The 22,217-nt window shown below is 39.4% G+C and overlaps 1 long non-coding RNA gene across 1 annotated transcript in view; it reads right to left on the bottom strand.

Annotated features, from left to right (window-relative positions):
* Window positions 1-22,217, bottom strand: part of LOC144308088 (uncharacterized) — a 478,315-nt gene that overhangs the window by 89,421 nt on the left and 366,677 nt on the right. Inside the window, exon 19 of the long non-coding RNA XR_013374734.1 lies at window positions 17,061-17,146. This is a non-coding gene — a long non-coding RNA (uncharacterized LOC144308088). The remainder of the gene's footprint in view (window positions 1-17,060; window positions 17,147-22,217) is intronic.

The following is a 22,217-nucleotide window of genomic DNA, read 5'->3' as shown; positions in this document are numbered from 1 at the left end:
GGTGAGGTTTATTCCTAGGTATCTTATGCTTTTGGGTGCAATTGTAAATGGGATTGACTCCTTAATTTCTCTTTCTTCAGTCTCATTGTTAGTGTATAGAAATGCCACTGACTTCTGGGCATTGATTTTGTATCCTGCCACGCTACCGAATTGCTGTATGAGTTCTAGCAATCTTGGGGTGGAGACTTTTGGGTTTTCTATGTAGAGTATCATGTCATCGGCGAAGAGGGAGAGTTTGACTTCTTCTTTGCCAATTTGAATGCCTTTAATGTCTTTTTGTTGTCTGATTGCTGAGGCTAGGACTTCCAGTACTATGTTGAATAGCAGTGGTGAGAGTGGACATCCCTGTCTTGTTCCTGATCTTAGGGGAAAGGCTCCCAGTGCTTCCCCATTGAGAATGATATTTGCTGTGGGCTTTTCATAGATGGTTTTTAAGATGTCGAGGAATGTTCCCTCTATCCCTACACTCTGAAGAGTTTTGATCAGGAATGGATGCTGTATTTTGTCAAATGCTTTCTCTGCATCCAATGAGAGGATCATATGGTTCTTGGTTTTTCTCTTGCTGATATGATGAATCACATTGATTGTTTTACGGGTGTTGAACCAGCCTTGTGTCCCAGGGATAAATCCTACTTGGTCATGGTGAATAATTTTCTTAATGTACTGTTGGATCCTATTGGCCAGTATCTTGTTGAGAATTTTTGCATCCATGTTCATCAGGGATATTGGTCTGTAATTCTCCTTTTTGGCGGGGTCTTTGTCTGGCTTTGGAATTAAGGTGATGCTGGCTTCATAGAACGAATTTGGAAGTACTCCATCTCTTTCTATCTTTCCAAACAGCTTTAGGAGAATAGGTATGATTTCTTCTTTAAACGTTTGATAAAATTCTCCTGGGAAGCCATCTGGCCCTGGACTCTTGTGTCTTGGGAGGTTTTTGATGACTGCTTCAATTTCCTCCCTGGTTATTGGCCTGTTCAGGTTTTCTATTTCTTCCTGTTCCAGTTTTGGTAGTTTGTGGCTTTCCAGGAATGCGTCCATTTCTTCTAGATTGCCTAATTTATTGGCGTATAGCTGTTCATAATAGGTTTTTAAAATCGTTTGTATTTCCTTGGTGTTGGTAGTGATCTCTCCTTTCTCATTCATGATTTTATTAATTTGAGTCTTCTCTCTCTTCTTTTTAATAAGGCTGGCTAATGGTTTATCTATCTTATTAATTCTTTCAAAGAACCAACTCCTGGTTCTGTTGATCTGTTCCACAGTTCTTCTGGTCTCGATTTCGTTGAGTTCTGCTCGAATCTTTATTAGCTCCCTTCTTCTCTTGGGTGTAGGATCTATTTGCTGTTTTTTCTCTAGCTCCTTTATGTGTAAGGTTAGCTTTTGTATTTGAGTTCTTTCCAGTTTTTGAATGGATGCTTGTATTGCGATGTATTTCCCCCTTAGGACTGCTTTTGCTGCATCCCAAAGATTTTGAACGGTTGTATCTTCATTCTCATTAGTTTCCATGAATCTTTTTAATTCTTCCTTAATTTCCTGGTTGACCCTTTTATCTTTTAGCAGGATGGTCCTTAACCTCCATGTGTTTGAGGTCCTTCCAAACTTCTTGTTGTGATTTAGTTCTAATTTCAAGGCATTATGGTCCGAGAATATGCAGGGGACAATCCCAATCTTTTGGTATCGGTTCAGACCCGATTTGTGACCCAATATGTGGTCTATTCTGGAGAAAGTTCCATGTGCGCTTGAGAAGAATGTGTATTCAGTTGAGTTTGGATGTAAAGTTCTGTAGATATCTGTGAAATCCATCTGGTCCAGTGTATCATTTAAAGCTCTCGTTTCTTTGGAGATGTTTTGCTTAGAAGACCTATCGAGTATACAAAGAGCTAGATTGAAGTCACCAAGTATAAGTGTATTATTATCTAAGTATTTCTTCACTTTGGTTAATAATTGATTTATATATTTGGCAGCTCCCACATTTGGAGCATATATATTGAGGATTGTTAAGTCCTCTTGTTGAATAGATCCTTTAAGTATGATATAGTGTCCCTCTTCATCTCTCACTACAGTCTTTGGGGTAAATTTTAGTTTATCTGATATAAGGATGGCTACCCCTGCTTTCTTTTGAGGACCATTCGAATGGTAAATGGTTCTCCAACCTTTTATTTTCAGGCTGTAGGTGTCCTTCTGTCTAAAATGAGTCTCTTGTAGACAGCAAATAGATGGGTCCTGCTTTTTTATCCAGTCTGAAACCCTGCGCCTTTTGATGGGGTCATTAAGCCCGTTCACATTCAGAGTTACTATTGAGAGATATGAGTTTAGTGTCATCATGATATCTATTCAGTCTTTGTTTTTGTGGACTGTTCCACTGAACTTCTTCTTAAAGGGGAATTTTAAGAGGCCCCCTTAAAATTTCTTGCAGATCTGGTTTGGAGGTCACATATTCTTTTAGTTGCTGCCTGTCTTGGAAGCTCTTTATCTCTCCTTCCATTTTGAATGAGAGCCTTGCTGGATAAAGTATTCTTGGTTGCATGTTCTTTTCATTTAGGACCCTGAATATATCCTGCCAGCCCTTTCTGGCCTGCCAGGTCTCTGTGGAGAGGTCTGCTGTTACCCTAATACTCCTCCCCATAAAAGTCAGGGATTTCTTGTCTCTTGCTGCTTTAAGGATCTTCTCCTTATCTTTGGAATTTGCAAGCTTCACAATTAAATGTCGAGGTGTTGAACGGTTTTTATTGATTTTAGGGGGGGATCTCTCTATTTCCTGGATCTGAATGCCTGTTTCCCTTCCCAGATTAGGAAAGTTTTCAGCTAGAATTTGTTCAAATACATATTCTGGCCCTCTGTCCCTTTCGGCGCCCTCGGGAACCCCAATTAAACGTAGGTTTTTCTTCCTCAGGCTGTCGTTTATTTCCCTTAATCTATCTTCATGGTCTTTTAATTGTTTGTCTCTTTTTTCCTCAGTTTCCCTCTTTGCTGTCAACTTGTCTTCTAGGTCACTCACTCGTTCTTCCACCTCGTTAACCCTCGTCGTTAGGACTTCTAGTTTGGATTGCATCTCATTCAATTGGTTTTTAATTTCTGCCTGATTAGCTCTAAATTCTGCAGTCATGAAGTCTCTTGAGTCCTTTATACTTTTTTCTAGAGCCACCAGTAGCTGTATAATAGTGCTTCTGAATTGGCTTTCTGACATTGAATTGTAATCCAGATTTTGTAACTCTGTGGGAGAGAGGACTGTTTCTGATTCTTTCTTTTGAGGTGAGGTTTTCCTTCTAGTCATTTTGCTCAGTGCAGAGTGGCCAAAAGCAAGTTGTATTGGGAAAAAGAGAAAAAGAGAGGAGAGAAAGAAGGAAAGAAAAGAGAAAGAGAAAAAAAAAGGGAAGAAAAAGAAAAAAAAACGAAAAAAAAAAAAAAAGAAGAAAAAGAGAAAGAAAAAGAAAGGAGAAAAAAAGGGGGTGGGGGAAGGAAACAAATCAAAAAGCAAAACAAAACAAAAACAAAAACAAAAACAAAAACAAACAAACAAAAAAAGAACCACCGGGGAGTATCTTCTGATTCTGTGTACTTTAAGTCCCTTGGCTTCTCCTGGAACTTGTCCGTCTAGCTGGTGTTCTGGGGGAGGGGCCTGCTGTGCTGATTTTCAGGTGTTAGCAGTTGGGGGAGCTGCTGTGCCCCTGCCTGGTGCAGGGCTCGGTGGGGGTTGTTTACCCCGTGAGGCCGCAGGAGGAACAGCCCCAGTGGCGGGGCAGCTCTGGGAACCTGGATTCAGCTCCGGCAGGAACTCCGAGCTCTCCGTCTGCAGGGCCTGGAGGCTCCGGGCGGGGCCGCTGATCTGCTCAGCTGGGGCAGGAGCGTCCTCGCTGTCCTGGGCCCTCCCGGCCTCTGCCTGTCCCGGGGGAGGCGGGATCCTGGGCTGTGTCCCGGCGCCCTGTGCTCCGGATTCGCGCTCCCGGGCCGCGCAACCCCCTCCGCGGAGCTGCCGCCCGAGCCCCTCCGAGCTGCTCCTGGAACCGCGCAGCCCCCTCCGCACGGAGCCTCTTCCTCTGCCCGAGCCCCTCCGAGCTGCTCCTGGAACCGCGCAGCCCCCTCCGCACGGAGCCTCTTCCTCCGCCCGAGCCCCTCCGAGCTGCTCCCGGGGCCGCGCAGCCCCCTCCGCGGAGCCGCCGCCCGAGCCCCTTCAGCTGCTCCGGGTCCCGCCGGGTCCCGCCGTGTGCGCTGCAGCCCTTAGGGAGCTCGGCGCACTCTCCTGGGGCGCAGGTGTCTGTTAGTGTCCCCGGGAGCCCGAGGGCATCCCCGCCCTCCTGGGTCCTGCTCCAACTCCCCGCGAGCCCCTTTCCCCCGGGAAGGTCGGTGCAGCTCCTGCGTCTCCGGGCCGGGGCTCTCCTGTCCTGGGGACACTCGCCCCGGCCTCAGCCCGGCTCCTCGCGGGCCCCTCCCCCTTGGAGGCCTTTGTTCCTTTATTTCTTTTTCCCCGTCTTCCTACCTTGATAGAAGCGCGAACTCTCCTCACTGTAGCATTCCAGCTGGTCTCTCTTTAAATCTCAGGCCGAATTCATAGATTTTCAGGATAATTTGAAGGTTTTCTAGGTAGTTTGGTGGAGACAGGTGATTTGGAGACCCTACTCTTCCGCCATCTTGCTCCTCCTCTCTACAGCAGTGTTTAAAGGGACTTCATGATCTTATATGCTGACACATAAAAACAAAAAAAGGTCACTAATCAATGATCTAATCCAAGTTTTGGCAAATGTTTTCTTTAAAAAGCCAAATAGGGACGCCTGGGTGGCTCAGTGGTTGAGCGTCTACCTTTGGCTTAGGGTGTGATCCTGGAGTTCTGGGATCGAGTCCCGCATCGGGCTCTGTGCAGGGAGCCTGCTTCTCCTCTCTCTGCCTGTGTCTCTGCCTCTCTCTCTGTGTGTCTCATGAATAAATAAATAAAATCTTTAAAGAAAATTTAAAAAGCCAAATAGAAAATAAATTAAAAATAAAATAAAAATAAAAAGGCCAAATAGTAATTATTTTAGGCTTTGTGGGTCATATGGTCACTGTTGCAACTACTCTACTCTGCTATTATAGCACAAAAGCAACTGTAGACAATACTAAAGAAGAATGACCATGATTGGATTCCAAAAATTTTATTTACAGAAACAAGCATTGGGCCATATTTGGCCTGTGGGCTATGGTTTGCCAATCTCTGATCTCAAAGCTTTCACCATAGAAAACCAAGAAGCAAAAATAAACTCAGATTAACACAAAGAAAGAGCACAGATAATGGCAGAAGTCAGTAAAATACAAAACAGAAAACAAAACTAAAAGCTTACTCTTTGAAAAAAAAAATTGCAAATTACTAACTAGAAAAATAATGAAAGAAAGAGGGAGAGAGAGTATACAAACTGCCAATACGAGGAAGTAATGGTCTCACCAGAGAGCCTATAGATGTTAAAAAGGTAGTTTTTAAAATATATATATATATATATATATATATATATATATATATAAACAATTTATAGCCATAAATTCAACCATGTCAATAAAATGGACAAATTCTTTGCAAGATACAACTTATCAAGATTATTTAAGAAGAAAGAGAAAACCAAAGTAGCAATATATCTATTTTAAAAATTAAATTCATAGGGGTGCCTCGGCAGTGCAGTTGCTTAAGTGTCTGGCTCTTGGTTTTAGCTCACGTCATGATCTCAGGGTATGAAATCAAGCCCCACATCAGGCTCTGCACTCACTGTGAAGTCTGCTTAAGTTTCTCTCTCTGTCTGCCCACCACCCCCCACCCCCACTAGCTCACTCTCTCTCAAATAAATAATCTTTAAAAAATTGCATTCATAGTAAAAAACTGACCAAAGATTCCACACTCAGATGGCTGCACTAGTCAATTGTGTTTTTTTTTTTTTAAGATTTATTTATTTAGGGGATCCCTGGGTGGCGCAGTGGTTTAGCGCCTGCCTTTGGCCCAGGGCGCGATCCTGGAGACCCAGGATCGAATCCCACGTCGGGCTCCCGGTGCATGGAGCCTGCTTCTCCCTCTGCCAGTGTCTCTGCCTCTCTCTCTCTCACTGTGTGCCTATCATAAATAAATAAATAAAATAAAAAATAAATAAAAAAAAAAAGATTTATCAGTTTTCCTCCATCCCTGTATAGCTAATTGTGATGTGAAGTAGACAGAAGTTTTAAGGTACTCAGCGTTGTCATTTGGCCAAGCAAGTAGAAAGACGTAGAGAATATATGCAAAGGTAATGACTGGTAGTGATTTTAAGGTGATTATGGAGGGCAGACAAGTCCTCAGGGAACTGAAAGACAGTAAACATTGGTACGACTGATGAGTTGGAATTCCCAATGAAGTCAAAGAAATACTGGGTATGCTACTAGGAGTACTAGGGTACTTCCCAGTCCCGTCCTGCCAAGAGTATCCCAGCTTTCTCCCCTGCTGTCCTCCCAATCCCCTGGGCTGTTTTTCAGGAAAGTTTGTTCCCATGTATTAAAGGAATGACATATACAGAAATGTCATCTCCTGAGCCCAGTCGGTCATTAGATATCCGCCATCCTCTGTACATGCTGGTAAGACAGAAGATGGTGATAAGATAGAGGGACTCATGAAGTTATGATTTTAAGGGTGTATACTTATTAGTAATAAGAAATGAAGTGAGTAGATAAGAGCAGAAGACGTAGTCAATAAAGATAAGTTTAAGGAAGAGAAATTCACAGGGCCCCTAGGTGGCTCAGTCAGTTGGGTGTCTGTCTTTTCATTTCTGCTTGGGTCTTGGTCTTAGGGTCATGAGTTTGAGCCTTGTGTTGGGCTCCTCTCTGGGCACAGTGCTCATTAAAAAAAAAAAGAAAAAGAAAAAAAAAGAGAAATTCTGAAAAAGTGGTATATATATCACATATAACAATACCATATATATAATAAAAACATGTATCATATACAATATTACAGGTAAAATAGATAAGTTTTATATAATAATATCTTATTAAATGACCAAGAATTAAGACAGAAATGTTTTTCTATTATTATATTAATTTTATACATACATACATAATATACTTAATAATAATGACCATATTAATGACCAAGAATTAAGACAGAAGTCATGTTAAAGAAATAATAAAATGTCAAGAGCTAAAGTCACCCAGAAATGAACATGAATGATCTAGAAATTGTGGAATGATACCAAAGATGATGGGAAATCGGTGATATAATGCCATGACATGATCTTCATATATGAAGCATTTAAGACAAGTGAAGAGGGGAAGATCTGGTAACTGAAATAGTAACAAAATTTTAAATCTGAATGAGACCATTAATCCTAAGATTATGGGAATCAATCAAATGGAGATTTATATGGAAGAAATTAATAATCTCAAGCTCCCCTCCAATTTCAATCACTTTCAGTAACAAATAAGACAGTCTGACATGCATTTTTCAACACTCACTCTACGTCATTTCAGGTTTGATTTTTTTTCTTAAGATTTATTTATTTATTTATTCATGATAGACATAGAGAGAGAGAGGCAGAGACACAGGCAGAGGGAGAAGCAGGCTCCATGCCAGGAGTCCAACACGGGACTCGATCCCAGGACTCCAGGATTGTGCCCTGGACCAAAGGCAGGTGCTAAACCACTGAGCCACCCAGGGATCCCCTCAGGTTTGATTTTTTAAGAAACTATTTTGTTGATAAAAAAAAAAATCCATCAATCTCTACTGAAAAAGGTTTTTAAAGAGTATGTCTGTAAGTAAAAGGCACTAGTCAGTTAGCCTTTTCAGTGGATAGTGGTAAGTGACTTGATTTCTCAGCAAATACACTCACCATAAATTTCTTCAATGTGATTTAAGAATATCACACATTGTCCTCCAGGCATTTTAAGATTTGCCTAAATCCCCAGGGATTACCCCAACAGGTGGGAAAGCATTAAGTCAATGTTATCATTTGCATATATTTATACAATCTTTCTTTCTGGAAATACTGTGATACCAAAACCAAGAAAAGAAATTGCCCTTATGTTATGCTTGATAGTGCCATCTCTCATCATTTCAGCCAATTATTTCAGGAATGATAAACTCAATGTGATAGTATTTTAACCAATAACCAAGAGATAGGCAAGAAATTTCCTAGTGAAAAGTAACATGAGGGGCGCATAGGTAGCTCAGTTGGTTAGCTCTGCCTTCAGCTCAGGTCATGATCCCAGGATCCTGGGATAGAGCCCTGTGTCAGGCTTCCTGCTCAGCAGGGAGCCTGCTTCTCCCCCTTCCTCTGACACTCTCTCTGCTGTGCTCTCTTACTCTCTCTCTCAACTAAAGAAATAAATTAAAAAATCTTAAAAAAAAAGTAACATGAAATATCATTTTCCAGTAAAAATACTATCACACAGAGGAGAAAATGTGCATGGATTTTTTTTTTTTTTTTTTTTTGGCATGGATTTTTTAAATTAAAAGAAGATATGGAGGGCAGCTCCGGTGGCGCAGCGGTTTAGCGCCGCCTGCAGCCCAGGGCGTGATCCTGGAGACCCTGGATTGAGTCCCACATCAGGCCCTGCATGGTGCCTACTTCTCCCTCTGCCTGTGTCTCTGCCTCTCTGCCTCTCTCTCTGTGTGTCTCTATGAATAAATAAATTTAAAAAATAAAAAAAATAAAAGAAATATATTAAAAAAAAAAAAAGATATGGAGAATCTTGACATTTTGAACATGTGATTGGTTGTATCAGCTCATTTTCATCTGTGGTCATGGCAACCCACCTGCCCATCCCAAAGCTTGTAGGCTTACTTTATTTTATTGTTGGGTTCATTGTTGGAAACATGAAGAAGCAATGCTTTGTGGCAACTCCTCTTTCATCATTGAACTGAAAACTGCCTCAACCTCCTCTTCTTTTCCTTCCCTTTTTCCTCCCTAGTCTTTCCTGCTCTGTTTCTGGAGGAAAAGTAACTTTATAGGTGAGGCTTATGCTAAGAGACTCCAGGAAAAAGCCAGGCAAAGATGGGTGCAAAGGTGAAGGTGGAGTTATTGGTTCAGATGACACGAAAAGGACAAGGATCCTAGGCAGAGGAGCTCCAGAAAATTCAAACTGACCATCTGCTGATCAGTGATCAGTATAAGTGTAATTGGTGGAGAGCTACAATTATACATTCCTGAAGGTTATTTGACATGGGTCAAATCTCTATACAAACAAGTATGCATTTCAGAACCACCAAATTTAAACAGCAGAAATTTAAAAGCCATACAGCCACTATTAATAATTACTGGTTATTGTAATTAATGTTGCTACTGGTTTACAGCTTTCAAAGTATTATCGCAGATGGAGGCAATGTACAATTATCCACAGACTATTTACAAATTTGTAGGTTTTCCAGACCTTTGGCATTTCCCCCTCTCTCTGCAATTACCTTGTTTTGGGATATTTCACTGTAGCTCATTTTGTTGTTGTTGTTGTTTTTTATCATTGTGGACAAAGAGGAGATCCCAGAAACTCAGGCTCACTGGGTATTAGTAACCCCTACAATGGTGATACGTGGAATTACTCTAGTGGTAATTCTGGATTTGTGAACTGCTTTCCTACTCATGCATCTCTCCTATCCTTTAAATACAAAGGGAGGAATTATTTCTAACATGTTTCTCTGTTAGACCACAATCATGCCAAGGATGGCTTGAAACAGTCATAGTGCTCCAATATCTCCCCAAATCTGCAGCTCCAGGAAAGCCACATTTCTGAATGTTTCTACTGTTTCTATCTTCAAATATCACCTTTATTTTCTCCATTTTCCCTTGAAATAACCTTATTGCTTGCCAAACTCCTCCTACAGAGAAGTCTTAGAATTCTCTTGCACATGTTGGCAAGCACATCCACCACAGGGAGGAATAGTAAAGATGTGAAACTCAGTCAACTTGGGATTAGAAGTAGAAGGTCAATGAGAAGAGTTAATTTTTATTTTGTCAACAATACCTACCAGGGATAGTTTGTCTATAATCCCTATTAGGAAAAGAGCTTTTCCCCCTTTTATATTTTCTTTTTGAGTGAATGAGTTATCAAGGAATAGTTAGTTGAGTCTAACCATATGGCAGAACTTAAGAGGAGAATGAGATCGCTTAAATATTTCAGTTCAGATGGTTCTTTCAAATGTGCATTTATTTCTCAATGCTTTGATCTCCATATTTCACCATTTTAGATTCGAATATACTGTTTAGATTGTTTGTAAAGACACATCATACACCACAGAGTAGCCAGGGATGTAGCAATAAACAAGCCATCCCATCTGTGCAGGAGGCAGCTGCCAACATGGCAAGATAGAGGAATAAGGATGGTAACAGCTCTGCCATGGCAGCCTTTGGTCAGCTGAAGACAAACAAATACTCAATTACCTGTGACATAAGAGTTTGCATGCAAGAATGAGAGCAACTTTCTGCTTTCTGTGTCCACAGAGCCATGCTTCAGGGAAACTTGTTGGAAGGAAATGTTCTGAGGAAGAAACTCAAAAGCCCAACTGCCCCACCCTGGCTCTCTCTTCCTCTTTCCACATAATTCTCCAAAGAGCTAACATAAAATGATAAAATTCCCAACTATATGAATAATAGGACAAAGTCATCCACACAGAACCACACAAATCTATGGCAATAAAATAAGAATAAAAGATTAAAAAAAGATTAAAAAAAAAAACCACAATCTCCAAGAGGCAGAGGAAAATTGACACTTCAAATTAACACACTAAAAAGAGTCAATTAAATATGGATTCTCTGAAAGGAACCTATTACTAAAGAAAGCCAACTAAATACAAGAGGAGGGCAAGAAAAGAAAGGATCAGAGAACTACAAAAACAACCATGAAATGAGTGACAAAATGGCAATAATTACATACCTATCAAAAACTACTTTGAATGTAAATGGACTAAACACTCCAATCAAAAGACATAGGGTGACAAAATGGATGAAAAAAAACAAGATCCTTCTCTATGCTGCCTACCAGAGACTCCTTCAGACCTAAAGCCATCTGCAGATTGACAGTGAGGGGATGGAGATAACATTTATCACCCAAATGTATATGAGAAGAAAGTCAGGATAGCAATACTTATAGCAAGCAAAAAGACTTTAAAACAAAGACTATAATGGGCACCTAAGTGGCTCAGTCAGTTAAATGTCTACCTTCAGCTCAGGTCTTGATCCTGGGGTCCTGGGATCTGGCCCCATATCGGACTCCTTGCTCAGTGGGAAGTCTCCTTCTCCCTCTGCCTCTCACCCTCTCCCTGCTTGTGAGATCATTCTCTCTCTTTGTCAAATAAATAAGTTTTTTACAAACACTGTAACAAGAGACAAAGTAGGACACTACATGATCTTAAAGGTAATAATCCAACAAGAGGATATAACAATTGTAAATATTTATGTACCCAACATTGGTGCACCCAAATACATAGACGCATTTATAACAACAAAAAGGATGTAATTGATAGTAATACAATACAGTAGGGGACTTTAACACCCAACTTACATCAATAGACAGATCGGCCAAACAAAAAAATCAATGAAGAAACAGTGGTTTTGAATGACACACTGGACCAGATGCATCTAAGACATCTTTTTTTTTTTTTTTTTAAGATATCTTTAGGATGATGAGGGAGCAAAAGGCTAGCTGAAGACAAAGCACAAACTTACACAGCAACTCCCCCACCCCCACCCCGGCCAGGTGGCACTCTTGGCTGCCCTAAAGCTAAGGGAAGGAAAAACAAATAGTTAACTTATAGAGATCAAAATCCTGCAAGACAGAAGTCTCCCTCAGTTTACAAGCGTCTTTTTTTATCAATAACCTAGCTTCCAGAAGGAAATATAGATACAATTCAAAATCCTCATAACCTGCAGCCCATTGACAGATACTTGAAGCGGGCAAAGTATAATGTTCTCCCAACTATCTTAATGTTAATGCCTCACTAGAGGGGAAAAACCACCTTAACTTGACAATGGCAAGGCCTCCAGTATCCTGTAGGTCCTCTTTAGCATATGAAAATTCTTTTGAAACCTCTTTTCCTAACCCGACTCCCAAGTATATAATCAGCCACTCCTCACAGTCCCAGGGCAGCAGGTCCTTCTGCCCACGGGTCCTACCCCTGTGCTTTAATACAACCACCATTTTGCACCAAAGACATCTCAAGAATTCTTTCTTGGCTATCAGTTCTGGATTCCACCAAACCTCACCAGAAATATTTCCAAAAACCACATCAACATTACCTAAGATATTGCATAATTCACGCCAAGAAAAGAGAAATATTTAACATGAAAAAACCATCGTGCACCATCCAGAACTGATTCAACAACATAAGTTTCATATGGGGCAAAAAATCCAAACGTGTTACAATGGACGTCTTCAGGGCCTGAACGCTATTTTTTGCACCACAAAAGACAATATACTGAAGAGAAGTCCTGTAATGCAATTAAAAGTAGTTGGTGTGGGGGGAGTAGGTATCAAGTAATTATGTAAAGAAATACAACAAATATTACAGGGAACAGCATTACAGTGTGACTCAGTCAACAAACCTCCTTGGCTTTGAGGTTATTTCTCACTCAAGCCCAACTACACTGGATGTCTTATTGTTCCTCAAACACAGCATGCATATCACCTGCCTGAGGGCATTATGAAACTCTTCCTTCCTGCTGGTGTTCTGCAGGTATGGGGGTGGGGGCAGGCTCCTTCAAATCTTTGCTTAAATGTCAATGAGGCCAATCAAGATTGACTCTGTGATTTTTGTCTGAAGAACTGGGAGAAAGGAATTTTCATTAACTGCCATGTGTGTTAATAAAAAATCAGCATGTGTTTGGAGAAGTATTAAAATAGCTACATATTTATGAAGGAACAAGAAAGAAAGGGGAAAAGTGAAGGGTAGCAGAGCCTTTCAGAATAGAAATCACAGGGGTGACGTTGGGGACCCAGTTTGCTCTGTATGCTCTCAGGCTGCAGGAGAGCACACGGGCAGCGGGAGCACCCACCCTTCTTATGCATAATCAGGTATCACAGGCTCAAATGCTTACAGGCAGTGCACAGTGTGAAGAACCACCAGGGGATAAATTCAATGATCACTGCAGTGGGTATTTTACTTACTGTCAGCAAGATGATATGGAATGCATGTACAAGACCAGTGTCACCAGATTTTTCAGTTTTTCAAGAAAAGCTAAAACTCTGTATTTTTAAATGTAAAAAATTATTATTTGAAGGTTGGCAAGCCAATCAAAAATTTTAAATACTACAATCCAAACAAAAGATTAGGTTTTAAAGTTACATTCTTATATTCAAGTGAAGAAACAATTTAAGATTTAGCTATACTGTGCACATAATGACTTCTTGGAATTTAAGACTTAATGAACTCTATTCCAAAATACAAAGTTGAAACAGAATTCTTACTGTCTGAAAATGTGTGCTCTTGTTGGCAGGGATCATTTTTGCTTTTAAATGCTTGTTTGAATTAGATTGACAGTTCTGCTGCTACGAGAGGTTTATTTGATTTGTAAGGGTCAGTCATGATAGCTGTAGCTGGTTTGTTTTTAAGGTTTTATTCTAATTCTAAATGCCTTCTACACCTGGGTAACTTATCTTTTTTGGTGGGGATGAAAAAGAAGGAAAAAACTTTATCCCAGGACTCAATCCAACCATGTGTCATTGCTAAAGAAAAGAAAATCAAGCAACTTCTCCAACAACCTATAAAGACTATAGACGCGATAATAGGGAGAAAAGGAACACAGAAGCAGCAGTGGTGCACAATCAAACCAAAAAATTTACAATTAAAATTACATGACTCATGATATAGTTGAGAAGTATAAATGTTATTACTGAATTCTTAAAATAGAGAAAGACAAATTCCAAATTAGGATGATGAAGTACATGAAGTGTCCTGTGGTGGGGGATAGAATTAAAAATGATAAAGGTATTTTCTAGTTTCCGTAGAGAGAAGGTAGAATGATTATTTAACTCTTGACATTAATGAAAGTATACAAGGTAGAAAGTGGTCGTAACAACTAAGGGGTAGGTTGGAATCACAGAAAAGTATTTTCTCTTGGTCCAATGTAGGTAAAGTCACAGCATTGTTGAAATGTAAACACATAAGAATTTAAGTATGATAGCAGTATTCATATTAATACTTAATTAACATTAATCATTAACTTACTAATTAACAATAAGTACTATCAATCATAGCATTATCCAGAAATTAATAATTAATATTAAAAATGGTACTAGTGTTATCCAAGAATAAACAAAAAAGCTTTTAGTCTTGCCTACCATTTCATCCAGTGGAAAGGAAAGAATAAACCTAGTAAAATGGAAGAATAAAGCTAAAGGTAAGTTGTGGGTTGATCCTATGGAACTCCACTTATTAAATATGATGATTAAACTCTTTAAATTGGGACACGATATAGAAAGATAAGAATCTCCCTAATTTTGAAAAGCCTGCATTGATATTGGTAAAAATTTCTAATCCAACTGGCACAAGTATAAAATGAAGAAAAAAATAATCCTACTTGTTAATGCAAACAAAAACCACAAGCAAAATATTTGTAGGAATCAGATGCAATTTTATCCACTAAAGCATCATCCCCCAAGGAAAGAAGTAGCTGAAGGAAAGCTATTGAATCATTAACCATTTCAACAAAGGCCATTTTTTTTATGGGGACTGAAAGAGCAATGGATGAAAGTCACCTACCATTCCTCATGAAAATTCCCTCTTTAAGGCAGGATATAGGTATCCCTCCCCAATATGTCAAACAAGGAACCACACACACACACACACACACACACACACACACACACACACACGCCAGTATCCTACTTCATGAAGAAACATGGAGAAAATCTATGTAATGATAAAAAAAGAAACTAGATTAATTTTCTTACTATATAAAGATTTCAAACCAATTTTAAAAATTCAACAACTCAATTAAAAGCATTAAGCAAAAGACATGGACAGGCAGATCACAAAAAAAAACAGCAATGGCAATCATGAAATGATTGTATAATTCTGATTAAAGAAATGTCCCTTAAAAACAGAATTTCAGGGATCCCTGGGTGGTGCAGCGGTTTGGCGCCTGCCTTTGGCCCAGGGCGCGATCCTGGAGACCCGGGATCGAATCCCACATCGGGCTCCCGGTGCATGGAGCCTGCTTCTCCCTCTGCCTGTATCTCTGCCTCTCTCTCTCTCACTGTGTGCCTATCATAAATAAATAAAAAATAAAAAAATAAAAAAAAAATTTCACTTTTTAAAGTCCAGAGTTGCAAATATTAATATGTACAGCTGCACACACAGTTGGCACTTTGTGAATTAATAGGTTTTCTTGTACTCTATTGGTCAAAGTGAAAATCAGTATACTTTTGGAAAAAATATGGAAAAATCACCATGCTCTGTCTCAGAGCGACATGCATCAAAACCAGAATATTCACAAATGGGGATTGTTCACACAAGAGTCCATTTGATATGCCCCATTTGCAGGAAAACAACATACATATACATATATTTCTGCTTGTACGTACATTTATAATTTCAAAAAAACACTTTTAAGTGTGCTAACAATTTCTGGGGAGGGTGGCTCTAGGTTACTTTTGAATGTCTTATTTTGCTTTTTAATTTTTTTACATGTAAATTTTTTTGTTTTGGATAAAATATAGTTAATAAAAATGCAACCGAAAAACCACAAGAGAAAAATTTTTTAATGGGAGGAGGGAAAGAAGCTAGGAGATATCATTAAAGTCTTTTTTTTTTCTGGTATTGATTGTCGCAGCTGTGCTGGTCCCTTACACTTCAATCATCTAAACTCAGAAAGCATGAATGCTTCCAAGAGGGTTATTTATGTTGCCAGCACTCTCCTCAAGGGTGAGTGAGAAGGCATTTTCTAGGTAAGCAAACTGCTGGGTAATAAGTGTGCTCAGCAACACACTTACAGAAATGTTCTGGGGAATGAATTTACTTGGAAATAGAATTAACTGTTGCTATAGGAGATTGCTGAGGCAAGGCACATGTCTATAAAAACAAGCTACTGCAGCCCTAAAACTATTTATTTGGGGCAGATTTTCATTGGTTTAACAAGTTGTTCTAAAGACCTCAGGGTCTTTTCAATTTGCCTCCCCCAGAACTGTTCAGTGCTGCCTGAGGGGTTCCTGAACAATGCCCATCCATGAGAAACATAATCTGTGACTCAGTGGACCCCCACCTATACCACCTCCAATTGCCACAGGCGGCAAACTCTGGCACACACATCTCTCCCGGTCCCAGGGAGCACACTGCTCAAGCTAACTCAAGCTTTTTTCTGTCTTCTGATGCCCACCCCCCTCATAAAGTGGCCACTTAACTCTATAAGGGAGAGTCTCCAGTTAACTGTGACACCGCAGATCCTAACACATGCTCTCACTGAGAAAAGCATCCACTGTTTACAACTAGTTCACTTTAACTCCACATTACCAATACTCACGGTCAAAACTGACAGTGTCCCAAATAGAAAACACAGGCAAGTCTAATTATTTAAGTAGGTCATATGCTTTTGGGCAACGTGTGTGTTTTCCTTCTCTATTCATTACTCAAGGAAAGGGAAGAAATCAAGTACCACTGCCATCATTGAACAGGGAAATGATTCAGGAGTCTCTGCTCACAGCCAACCCATATGGCTCCCATCACTGTTCCCATCAGTCTGTCCAGCTGGGACCATGCACATCTGGGTTCCTTGTAGGCAATGTTTTAAATAGCATCTCTCTCAAACAATACAACATAAACATCACTAGGGAGAAAGTTGCCCTAAGACTGGAGCCCCATTCAACAGCTTATGGCAAGATTGTTGGGAAATCTATGCCACTATTCTTGGGTTCTCAATGGTTTTGGCATCAACTATGATGAGAATTTAGAATACTGAAATTCTACTTTTTACTATTTGTCTAAAAGATAATGAGACATAATTGCTTACCTGATCTTCCAAGGTGCCCTCAACACAGCTAAAGCATTTAGCATTCAGCACATCTTTCATAGTCCAAATTATGCCCCATTATATAACCCATGTCTGTTTCTCTTTCTAAAGGTGTGAGACTGTCTTCTTCACGTTATCAAAGTAACTTACCCTTGCAGGGTGAGCTCTCCCAGCTGAGCAATTGATAATGTCCAAGCAGTTTTTAAACCGTTGAGTCTATGGAATAATTGTTCTCACTGGAAATGGAACAAAAGAAGAGAGTTTATCAGGATTTTTCTACTGTGTTTTATTCTGCTCATATTTAGAGTAAACCCAGTGGAGAAGCTGTAGAGCTAGACTCTCAAATGATTTTGAATCTTTCTGACATACATTTAAGACAAAATATGTCTCTACTGAAAACTCAAAACGGTATTGAAAATAAGTAGTCAGGAAAGTTCACATGCAAATTTGACCTCTAGAAAGATTGGTAGTCATGGACATCAGGGCTTAATGTATAAGGTTTTATAAACTAAAACTCCCCAATCCTCTCACCAAAAAAGAACATTAAAATAAATCCCAAACACAGTGTCTAAAATTTGACAGCAAATAAATATATCTTTGAATTTACAGATACTTCTTTCATTGGCAAACTTTTCCCTATGTTAACTAAAATTATTTTTCAAATTAAATAAATTTTAGGTGTATTGTTATCCCTTCCTCAACTGGAAATAGTTCATTTAATCTCCAAAATGGCCAAGAGCTAAAATAAAGAAAGATCAACAACTAGCTTGTATAGGGAAAAACCAATATGCAGATCCATGTTACAAGGCAATAATCTGACAATCATTATAAGTTACTGGTTATATAAGCAAGCATATCATATTGTTGAGGATAAAATACTTGCAGGTAAAAAAAAGAGAGAGAGAGAGAGTGCAAATCTTAAGGAGTGACTCTGGTGATTTTACCATTTGGTCAATACCTCAGAGGCCTAGAAGCATCTGACCTCACATAAAATATGAATGGGCAGCAAGAATGTGGAGTGATCAAATTTCTACAAGATCTAGGTATTTGTCATTCCATTGGGTCAAACCCTGTCTTCACAAATGCTTAAGATTTAAGAACAAGGAATCCTCTTATGCCTGTACAGAGCATTAAACCTCCCAGCAGTGATTGTGAAGGTAGAGTGTCTGGAACCACTCCAAGAGGTGGAATATTTTCTCACTGACATTGTATAGAATTGCTACTGCATGGTGACAATAAACAGAAGACGGACATTTGGCCTGTTGTATCACTGCACTTAGTTCTCTGGAACTCCTGCTGTGGCCTTCTAGGCTACGCATAATCTTCTCTTCTATAGACATGGCTGTAGCTCTTGCACTGGGAAGAACCATTCCCATCGCCAGCCACCCGGACCACCATTAGGCATCCTACATCTTTGAGATGTGGTGAATGCTGTCACTGCCAGTATTTTAAAGTTAGGACACTGAGTCTCAAAGCTGCTAAATGACTTACTGAAGGATGTTAAATGAGCTCACACTGGGATAGGAGGGCAAGTATTTTAAAACATTCAGCCACCACTATTAAACACACCTATATTCTGAAAAAGTAACTGATACCTCTGATTGCTAATGTTTTAGCAGCAGACTGTTTTTGTTAACATGCAATAGTATTTAGAACTCCAGTTTTCCTTTCAGATAAAACCAAAACCCCATTTGCTCTATGGCCTGGAGGATTCCACAGAAGCAGTAAGAAGGGGATCTTGATTGGATACTGGGGAACGGGTATACAGAAACCATGCAGGGCATCTTGAGAGACCACACACCAGGATCCTGGGCAGTCAATAAATCCAAGTAGGGCTTAAGAGACATGGAAACAAAGGGGAAGCTGAATGCAGCGGACAACACACCCAGTGCTGGCATTATTTATAATTTTGACTCATGTCAGTCCTATATTGGGGGATAAATCTATTTCCAAAGACAGCTGCTCTTTATTCTCTCAATGGAGTACTCCCTTCAGGGCAACTCCAAAGTTTCTTTATAAAATGTGCTACATTCCACCGCCTTTGAATTTCTCTGGCCAGAATTGACCTTTCTATGCAACTAGGAAGGGAAAAATAATTACCATGCCCAATTTTAATTCTCATGTGCTTGATCCTACAATTATTGTCCCTTGAAAATATGAGTTTAACCTTAGGACATTGGCAAGCCCCATGTTATTAATGTACGGGTTTTTCCCCAGGACTGTGAAAGAGTTCCGAGAAGACAGAGAGCTTGGACTTTCTCCAAACCTTGGCCTTTCTAAATCTCTCCACCTTTTGTCCCCACAGTGTGGAAAGAACTGCTTTTTCTGCCCAGCTTTCAGTTTCTGTGGTTCTCTGTTTCAGCCAGTCCAGTCTAAGCTAAGCCAGGAGGTGCTTTGGTTTGCACAGATGAGCCAGCTGTTCCAGCTGTTCAAACTGTAAATGAATTTTTCAGGAGAGAAAGGTAGGCAACTTGCTAGGTCAACAAAGCAAGATGCATTCACCAGCCCAGGAGATCTCTGCTAGTTGTTCTGTCCACCGAGAGGCACAGATAGTGAAAATAAATGAAGCTGGCAACCTTTCTTGCACCTCCGGAATTACAATTCTTCTGAGAGATAGGAAATCTCCTCCCAGATAGTTTTCTCATATTGTATGAATCTAGGGACACTCTTCTGGGGAAACCCCCTAGGACACATTGCTGGAATGTTAACTTTGCAGGGCCTGCTAGCTTTGTCAAAATAGGTCCCTTGGAGACATTCCCCCAGTGCAGTTTGAACCTAGTTTTTGTTGTCACAAGACTTTTAAATAAACTGAATGTTAGACAACCAAGATCATTACTTTTCTTGTTTTATTTTGGAATGCACAGAACATAGCAGATCATAATTTGCTTGCATAAGGCAACTCACAGTGGTGTGTTAGCTGTAAATGCACACATGCATGGGTTTCTCTCTAACGTATGTGCGTGTTCGCTTTTGTCCTCATTCCTCCTCCCATCCTGCAGAAATAGCCATCCCAACATTTGCTGTACATGTTTGTGTAGTATGTCCATCCTTGGCTTTAGCCGTAGATGTATGCCTACATGCTATATTTTGTTGTTATGTGTTGACTAATGGGCACAACTGTGCAATAAATTACATTCTGTTTCTCACTTTTTTTCACTCAACGTTGTGCTTTTTGGATTTATTCATGATGCCGTGTTCACATATAGTGATGGCATCTGACTGTTGGATAATGCCCTGAAGTATGCGTTTTCTGCATCCTACACATCTCATCCCCAGCGATGTCTCTAATTCTTGGCCAGTGTCTGGACATGTCTTCTAGTGGTCTGAGAATTTATTTGGGTTATATACTCAAGAGCACAAATTTGGGTCATAGACTATTTCGACACTCACTGTGATTAAACACTACATATTTTTATGCTGTTCCCAAATGAGGCTTTCTATGGTATCCTAGGTGTCTATGTTTTGGTGTTATAGAACTGTACTATTTTGATTACTATGGCTTTTGTGTAAGTGTGTACGTGTTAATATCTGCTAAAGCAGTCTTTCCTCTCTAGTATTTTTGTCATATTCTGTCATTTCATGGAAATGTGATCTTCGATACAAATTTTAGATTAGGTTCATCAAGTTTCTAAATAAATCCAACGAAAATATTGAATTTAAAGATTAATTAGGAGAATCGATATTTCTATAATATTAAAATTGTTATTTTAGGAAAGGAATGTCTCTTTGGATATTGTCTTCTGTCTTTATGGGAATTTTATGTCTTCTCCATAAGACACTGTGAATACAGATACTTGACAGATTTTGTTGCTGTTGTGAATGGTATCTTATGCTGGATTATATAGTCAAATTGCTGGTATAGAGACTTCCTTCCACATCTCCTGAGTGTAAATGCATGCATTTACAACTAACACACACCACCTTGCTGAGCTTTGATTATAATAGTCTGTCTACTGATTCTGTTGTTTTGTATATAAATAATTGTTTCATCTGCAGATGATGTAGTATAAGAAGTCCCTGTTCCATACCATAAGAAAAGTAAAAGAAATGAGAAGTATATATTGGTACCTGCTCTGTGAGTTTGCAAAAATAACATCTATTGTTTGTTGGTTGTAGAGTTCTATCTAAGTATAATATGTAAGCTTATTAATTGTATCATTCAGATTTTTTACAATGGTGCTTTTTGGCAGCTTGATTGAACCACTTCTTAGAGAAATCTGTTGCAGTTCCAAACTACAATCTATTTCTACTAAATCTATTTCTCCCTGAATACATGTTTACAATGATAGAATATTCTTATAGTAAAGCTCCTTATACAATGTAGATCCTTCTTTGTCCTTTATGATATTCATGTCTTAGAATCTATTTTGTTATATTTTCATCTGTTACACCAGTAATCATTGGTTCATAATTGACATACTCTTATTTTCACATTTTCTCTATCTTTTGATTTAAGCATGACTCTTCCAGGCAACAAATGGTCAAATCTTACTTTGTAGTCCAGTCCTATAGCCTCCATTTTTTGAACTGCTGAGTGTAGCATATCTAAATTTTTTTTTTTTTTTTTTTTTTTTTTTATTTATGATAGTCACAGACAGAGAGAGAGAGAGAGGCAGAGACACAGACAGAGGGAGAAGCAGGCTCCATGCACTGGGAGCCTGATGTGGGATTCGATCTCGGGTCTCCAGGATCGCGCCCTGGGCCAAAGGCAGGCGCCAAACCGCTGCGCCACCCAGGGATCCCATATCTAAATTTTTTATATTGATTTGTTCTTACTATCTTGTGTCAAATCTCCATTTGCTATATTTAATCTTAGTTTTTATTTTCTTTTTCTGCTTTCTGTTGGATTGATAATTTTTTTTTCTCCCCTGGCTGATATAAATGCAACACATTCTATTTTTCTTCTGTTCATGGTCACTCTTTATTAAGATCCATATTTACTATCGAGTTTCTAAACTAATTAATATCTAGATCTTTCCCCTATTTTGACATGTGTTTAAGCAAGTTCTCATATCCCTTGGCTCTCCTCACTGTGTTGTCCACTGTTTGGTACTGTTCAAAATTTTAGTTCTGAGTTAAGATGCCCTTTGCCTTTTTCTTTTCTTAGCTTGGCCTCACTAGACAACAATCAAGTACCTAACATATATTACCACCCTTCTACATTTGTAGAAGCCTTTCCTGGAGTTGAGCCATTCCTCTCAGACTGTTTTCAAAGTGGATTTTTGTCCAGCAAAACTTTTGAAAACCAGAATGCCTGAAAATATTTTCAACACATTCTCACATTTAATTGAAAATTTGGTTAGGTAC

Source organism: Canis aureus, chromosome X, assembly GCF_053574225.1.
Source record: "Canis aureus isolate CA01 chromosome X, VMU_Caureus_v.1.0, whole genome shotgun sequence".
Lineage (NCBI taxonomy): Eukaryota > Metazoa > Chordata > Mammalia > Carnivora > Canidae > Canis > Canis aureus.
The sequence above is the reverse complement of the archived record's forward strand: the minus strand, read 5'-3'. Positions and strand labels throughout refer to the sequence as shown.